The 6919-nt window shown below is 42.0% G+C and overlaps 1 protein-coding gene across 1 annotated transcript in view; it reads left to right on the top strand.

Annotated features, from left to right (window-relative positions):
- Positions 1-512: 512 nt before the first annotated feature.
- SHTN1 (shootin 1) overlaps positions 513-6919 on the top strand; it is a 95864-nt gene continuing 89457 nt past the window's right edge. The window contains exon 1 of the mRNA XM_056850464.1: positions 513-561. The gene's annotated coding sequence lies outside the window, so the exon portion shown is untranslated. The remainder of the gene's footprint in view (positions 562-6919) is intronic.

The raw sequence follows: 6919 nt of genomic DNA, 5'->3' as shown, positions 1-6919 counted from the left end.
CTGTAGTGAGGTTATGCTCTTTGTTATGACTGCTTGAAGAATAAAGGATGTTTAAGTCCTAAAAAACATCCCCTCCCCATGGTATTTGCCTTCCTTCTTGTTAAGTATCTTTTTATCATCTGTTCATTTGCATTTTTGTCAGCTGCTTGCGGAGTTCTTCTTTCCCTTTCAAAGAAAATTCTAATGAATTGCTTCTACTGGAATTATTTTAAGCGATTTAAAATATTTTTTTCCTGAAATAATATATTTGGCATTATTTTGAACACTTTGACATTCTATATAAATGCTAAATATTACAGCAGATGTGTCATGAATATCAAAGTAGGAAAAAAGCAAGGTTAACTTCAGGTATGATGTTAGGTCTCATTGATGTGTTACCAATTGACTTCTATGATGATAATTATAGCTGACATATAACAATTTTCAGATGATCTTTGTAGGTGTAGAATTTACATTAATGGGATTTCTACAAAGGACACTACTAAGTTAATTTTTAATTCTTTTGTAGTGATTGGTGAATATGAAGATTTAAGAACAGAAAATAAGAAAACACAAGAAGAGGTTTGTATACAACAATACATATGCCATAAGACGTCGTGTAGCATGTAGCTTTTACATACCCTGTCGCAGTTAGTATTTTTGTTTTTGGTACCACTGACTAAAGTTCACAAGGGATTCTGCCACTGCATTTTCTCCATGTAGGAGTATTTTTTTTAGTAACTTTCATGAGAGTAGTGGTGGTGATTGTGGAAATTGCTAATGTGTGTGTCTGTATATATCCTGCATTTCTAACAAGGAGCTCAAGGTGGCAAACAAGTTGCTCCCTTCCCTTTTTGATCCTCACAACGGTCCTGTGGGGGTGATTAGCCCAAGAGTGACTGATAGCATGAGGATTTGGACCCGACTCACTTGGTTACACCACACTTGTTTTCTATTTTACCAGTTCATTTAGTACTTTCTTTACAAAATTATGTATTTGGAAGCAGAACAACATTGAGAAAAACTAAAGTATAGCCCTAAGGGTAGTACATGCATATTATACAAGTCTCCCCACACACACACACACACTGCCTCTACCTAGGAAAACTGTGGCCCAGTTGTGTGGTGCCGTCCACTGGGCCAGGCCCACTTGCATGGTAGGGAACCTTCAAGGACTTGTAGAGTTGCACTCACTTTCCCCTATATCCTCCTCCCCACACTATTTCCTCTTTCCCTACTCCAGCAACCCCCATATCCTCTACCCTTTCTTCCTTGTTCTCTCCTTCGAAGTGAAGAGATCGCTTTCTTTAGTTTTGGGGGATTGAACACCCCCAAGGTTTTTTTCAGATTTTTCTTCCACCCCAGGGGGTCCTCTGAGTTTGCAGAAAAACCTTTTTGGGGGGGTCAGTCTGCCCCCATCTACAGATTTAAGTATTCACAGGCAAGGGGCAGATTTGGGAATTAGATATATAGATGATGATGATTCATTCTCTTACCTTTATCAGCAGTCCAAGAGGAAAAAGTATAAATATTGTGTTGGTCCAGAAACAATAGTATCCCACCCCTATTGTGCTTTCCCTGCAGCTTCAGTAATGGATGTGGTAAGCTACTTGCCTGAAATAAATTTTTACCACTAGTAGCAAAATCTGTTCACACACTAGGAGTATTTTGCTGCGCACCCCAGAATATTCTGAATAGCTCAGAATATTTCACTTATTGTATTAATTATTTCCAGAGGGGTAGCCATGTTAGTCTTCTGTAGCAAATCTGAAAAGGAATCCTATACCACTTTAAAGACTAATGGATGCATTGTAGTGTGAGTTTCATAGCTTGAGCCTATTTAATCAGATGCATGAAGTGAATCCTCAGTCGGCAGATATGGGTACCAAGGGGGGAAATAATGCACAGTGGACTTAAATGGCCATAAAATTTAAGTGGTACAGTTTGTGACCTTTTGGTGCTAAAGTCAAAAGAACAAGGTAAGTACAGTGACCATTCCCAATGGGGACTCTTATCTCCTGCCTTTCCCCCTGCTCTGTATGGCCAATCTCTCTTCCTGCAATGAAAAGTGGTTGCCCAGCAATTTCGGGGCACAGTGGCTGTCATCCTCTCACTTTTGTCTTCACTTGGCTGAAGCTTTCCTGTATTGGATATTTGTGGCTGTGCCCTCTCCCTTTCTGCACAGTGCATAATTACCATCAGTCTTTGTGCGGGACACCCTGCTGCTTCTTGTTAAGCAACAGTACATCTGTTTAGCCAGAAAATAGTTCCTCGTATTTGCAAGGGGAGTGTAGGAGACACTTTGTGGCTGTGGGCCTCTTAATTGCTTGTGGGGATAGATGAGAAAGTGCAGAAGTCTTGCTTAATCTTCCTTTCATTTGTGATCCTATCTCCCTTGCTTACCTGTGGGGGATTCCTTGTTCTTGCAGCCCCAATTACAGGAATGGAGTTGAGATTTTTGGTGGGTGTTTACAGGTATTCTGCCATGGGACACCAGTCATAATGTTTTTAAGTTTCTAAGAGGACTAGTGTTGTTCATCCATTCTTTGCTTTATTTGTTCTCTTTGAATGCTCAATGTTGGTGAAAAGTTTGGGTTGAGGGTTCCATCAGAAGGTTCCCACTTCTGTGTTGCTATTTCACTGGACAGGTGATTTAGCCCCTTTTCCTTCCCTTCCCTTCCCTTCCCTTCCCTTCCCTTCCCTTCCCTTCCCTTCCCTTCCCTTCCCTTCCCTTCCCTTCCCTTCCCTTCCCTTCCCTTTCCTTTCCTTTCCTTTCCTTTCCTTTTCTTTCCTTCCTTCCTCCCTCCCTTCCCTTCCCTTCCCTTCCCTTCCCTTCCCGTCACAGCTGACTTACGGCGACCCCATAGGGTTTTTGAGGCAAGAGACGTTCAGAGTAGGGCTGTGAGATTCGGTAAAAACCGAAGTGGAAAAATACCGAATAAATGCAAATTCAGTAAATTTCTAGTTTGGGTTTACCGAGTCCACAAAATCCGGGAGGCTGGCAAAGCCGAATTTGCCGTTCCCAAATATCCAGCTTTTTTAGCAGCATCTTTCCACGGCTCCTGCGGGGGCATTTTTGCAGGTAGAAGTCCCAAATTTTCAGGGTAGCTTGAAGGGCCTCTTCTTGCAAGAACCCCCAGGTTTGGTGAAGATTGGGTGAGGGATGCCAAAGTTATGGGGTCTGGAAGGGGTTGCCCCCATTCTCCCAATCATTTATTTTACAGTCATTTGACCAAAAAAAAAAAAAAACCCAGATCTAATCAGGAGTAACATAAATTTACAATAAAAACAGTGTCAATCAGTCAGAGAATCCACAAAATAAAATATATCAATAAAATCCCATATCTAAAGAGGCAGATACGCTAGCTTCTAAAATGTTTATCAGTCAGATTTTATCTATTTATAAATTGCATCCTTTCGGGCCTTATATATAGCAACACAAAATTTGGCCACACATCTCGAAGGTTGTGGGTTGCTATCCTCCAGTAGTCATTGGATGCAAATTTTATCAGGTAGTCCTATATTATTTCTTAAAATTTCTTGGATAGTCTTAGCTCTTGACTCATGATGGAGAGGGCAGTATAAGAAGACATGTTTGCGGGTCTCAATTTCTTCACCATTTCACGGGCAGACTCTCTCAGAAAGAGAGAGATGTAACACTGAACCACAGTTAAGGCCCAAAAGAAGGGGAGGAATTGTGGATGAATGGAGCGTATGAGCCTGACACCGACTCCCAGTCTCTTAACTATGGTGTGTGCTGTGCTAGGCTCTTGAAATGATCATTGATTTGTTATTTTTAATCTAGGAGTTATTTTAACTAAACTATTTTTTTTGTTACTATTTGTTATGATAAGATTGGCAGTTAATAAGGGCCATTAATTTCTATTGATGGTGGAAGAAAGCAGTGAAGGGAGTACTTCTTTCTTTTAAAAAAATGCAGTCATTTTGTTTACTTAATGGGAAAAACATATTATTGATTTCCAGCAAAACTACATCTGAGTATTCATACCTGAAGGCTGATCGAATAGAGAATGAAACTGCTGCTATCATACTGCCCTTGTACAAATCTATGGTGAGACCACACTTGGAATACTGTGTACAGTTCTGGTCACCACACCCCAAAAAAATGATATTACAGAGCTTGAGAAGGTGCAGAAAAGAGCAACCAAAATGATTAGGGGACAAGAGCAACTGTCATATGAGGAGCGGTTAAAAAGCTTAGGGCTGTTTAGCTTGGAAAGAAGGCGGTTAAGGGGAGACATGATAGAGGTATATAAAATTACACATGGTATGGAGAGAGTGGACAGGGAGAAGCTTTTCTCCCTCTCTCATAATACTAAAATGTGGGGTCATTTGCTGAAGCTGGAGAGTGACAAATTCAAAACTGATTAAAGGAAGTATTTCTTCACAATGCACAGTTAAATTGTGGAACTCCCCCAGGATGTGGTAATGGCTGCCAACTTGGAAGGCTTTAAGGGGGAATGGACATGTTCATGAAGGAGAGGGCTATATTCATGGCTACTAGTAAAAATGGCTACTAGTCATGATGCATACCTATTATCTCCAGGATCAGAGGAGCATGCCTATTATATAGGTGCTTTGGAACACAGGCAGGATAATGCTGCTGCATATGTCTTGTTTATGGGCTTCCTAGAGGCACCTGGTTGGCCACTGTATGAACAGTATGCTGGACTTGATGGACCTTGGTCTGATCCAGCATGGCTTTTCTTATGTTCTTATGAGTTGCTCACATGAATATGCAGGATATCTTCTAGTTTAGGAGCCAGCATAGCATAATGGTTAAGAGCTGCAGACTTTAATCTGGTGGACCGGGCTCAGTTCCCCACAACTCCACATGAAGCCTGCTGGGTGAACTTGGGCCAGTCACAGTTCTCTCAGAACTCTCTCAGCCTACAGAGAGGCAGGTAATGGCAAACCACCTCCAAATTATCTTGCCTTGAAAACCCTATGGGGTCACCTTAAGTCAGCTGTGACTTGACCTCAAAATCACACACACGCACCTCTGGCTTGCTTTGTGAGTGGGAGAGAGATAGAAACAAGACTGAGGGAAAATACTGTTTAGGAGATGGGGGTGTTGGCAGCTCTAGATTTGATGTCCTTGACCACCCATTTTCATTAGAAAACATCTAGGTTTAACAAAACATGTTTTTCCATAATCATTCAGTCAACACTGTTATTATGCCAGTCCTATCTGTTCTTTGAATTTAACATTTTCACTCATGATACAGGATGCAATTTAATTATACTTTCACTTGGTTGAAAGTATACTTAAGAGTTTTTCCAGTTAAGTGTTTGCATGATAGCCGTCTCGGGATAACAGTGCCTCGAAATGCTTCATTCTTGTTTGCATGTGCAAGCAGTCAGTCAAATATTGAAAAAGAGTCTCTGGGACAATCAGAGGTTCTTAACTCAGTTTATCACCAGATAAAACAGAATTGTCATGTAAACAATAGCTGAGTGACTATGTGCAGAAGTGGGTGTGTAATCCAAAGATTCCCATGATTACAAATTCCAGTGGGGTAACCAAACAAACAAAAAGGGGTCTTCTGACACCTAACAGATTGTAGCAGAAATGCTTATGAGCTTTCTTGCTTTCTTTTTTTTGCCATCGAGTCACAGCTGACTTATGGCAACCCCACAGGGGTTTCAAGGCAAGAGACGTTCAGAGGTGATTTGTTATTGCTTGCCTCCGTGTCATGACCCCAGTATTCCTTGGAGGTCTCCCATCCAAATACTTGCCAGAGTCCACCCTGCTTAGCTTCTGAGATCTGACAAGATCAGGCTAGCCTGGGGCTATCTGGGTCAGGGCGCTAGAACCCAGTTTATCAGATGCAGAGCGCCACTTTATTACAAGTAGTTGAGAGAAGGATGGTTTGGATCACCCAGGAATTTGCCTGTGAAGGCAAGGATTGATTATAAGTATCCTGTGCCATGTGATTTTGAAAAAGTACTGAGTATCCCTGGTAGTGTAAAGGCCAGTAGCTCTGTATGCTTGTGTCATAAGAATCATGGCCACAATGTTTTAAAAAATGGAAAAACTACAATAATCTAATTTTGCCTCTGTAGTTTGTTCAGTGAACTCACACAGAGCCTGCAAACAATACCACACAGAAATATTATATCATGCATGCCTCTCTAATTGGGCCTTGTGTGTGTGTGTAAAGTGTCGTCGAGTCACAGCCGACTTATGGCGACCCCTTTGGGGGGTTTTCATGGCAAGAGACTAACAGAGGTGGTTTGCCAGTGTCTTCCTCTGCACAGTAACCCTGGTATTCCTTGGTGGTCTCCCATCCAAATACTAACCTGGGCTGACCCTGCTTAGCTTCTGAGATCTGACAAGATCAGGCTAGCCTGGGCCATCCAGGTCAGGGCCTTATTGGGCCTTAGCCATCTTAAATTCTTTACATGAATAGTGATGTTGCATCTGGATTCACAAACAGACTGGCTTACTCTGTGCGCGTGTTTGTGCTCGCAGTCAAGTCATACTTGGCTTATGGTGACCCCGTAGGATTTCAAGGCAAGAGACATTCAGAGGTGGTTTGCCATTGCCTGCCTCCACATGGGCTGAGAGAGTTCTGAGAGACCTGTTACTGGCCCAAGGTCACCCAGCAGGCTTCATGTGGAGGAGTGGGGACCTGAACTCATTTCTCCAGATTAGAGTCCACTGCTCTTAACCACTACACCATGCTGGCTCCTGGCTTACAATACATGTTTCCAGAATGGCACCTAGTACTCCAGATTCAGAGTGGTCTGACTGCAGTAAATATGGGAGAGAGAGCGTGCAAAGTTTATAAGCCAGTTTGAAGTTAACAGCGCCCTTAATTGTGGCCTGGTTTTGGTGAGTGAAAATGGTCAGCATAAATTACAAGATGGCATTTTAAAGTTTTTTGGAATTAAATCTGCAGAACTGGCTATAGGA

Source organism: Euleptes europaea, chromosome 5, assembly GCF_029931775.1.
Source record: "Euleptes europaea isolate rEulEur1 chromosome 5, rEulEur1.hap1, whole genome shotgun sequence".
In the NCBI taxonomy this organism is placed as follows: domain Eukaryota; kingdom Metazoa; phylum Chordata; class Lepidosauria; order Squamata; family Sphaerodactylidae; genus Euleptes; species Euleptes europaea.
Note: the sequence above shows the minus strand (reverse complement) of the source record. Positions and strands in the feature narration are given on the sequence as shown.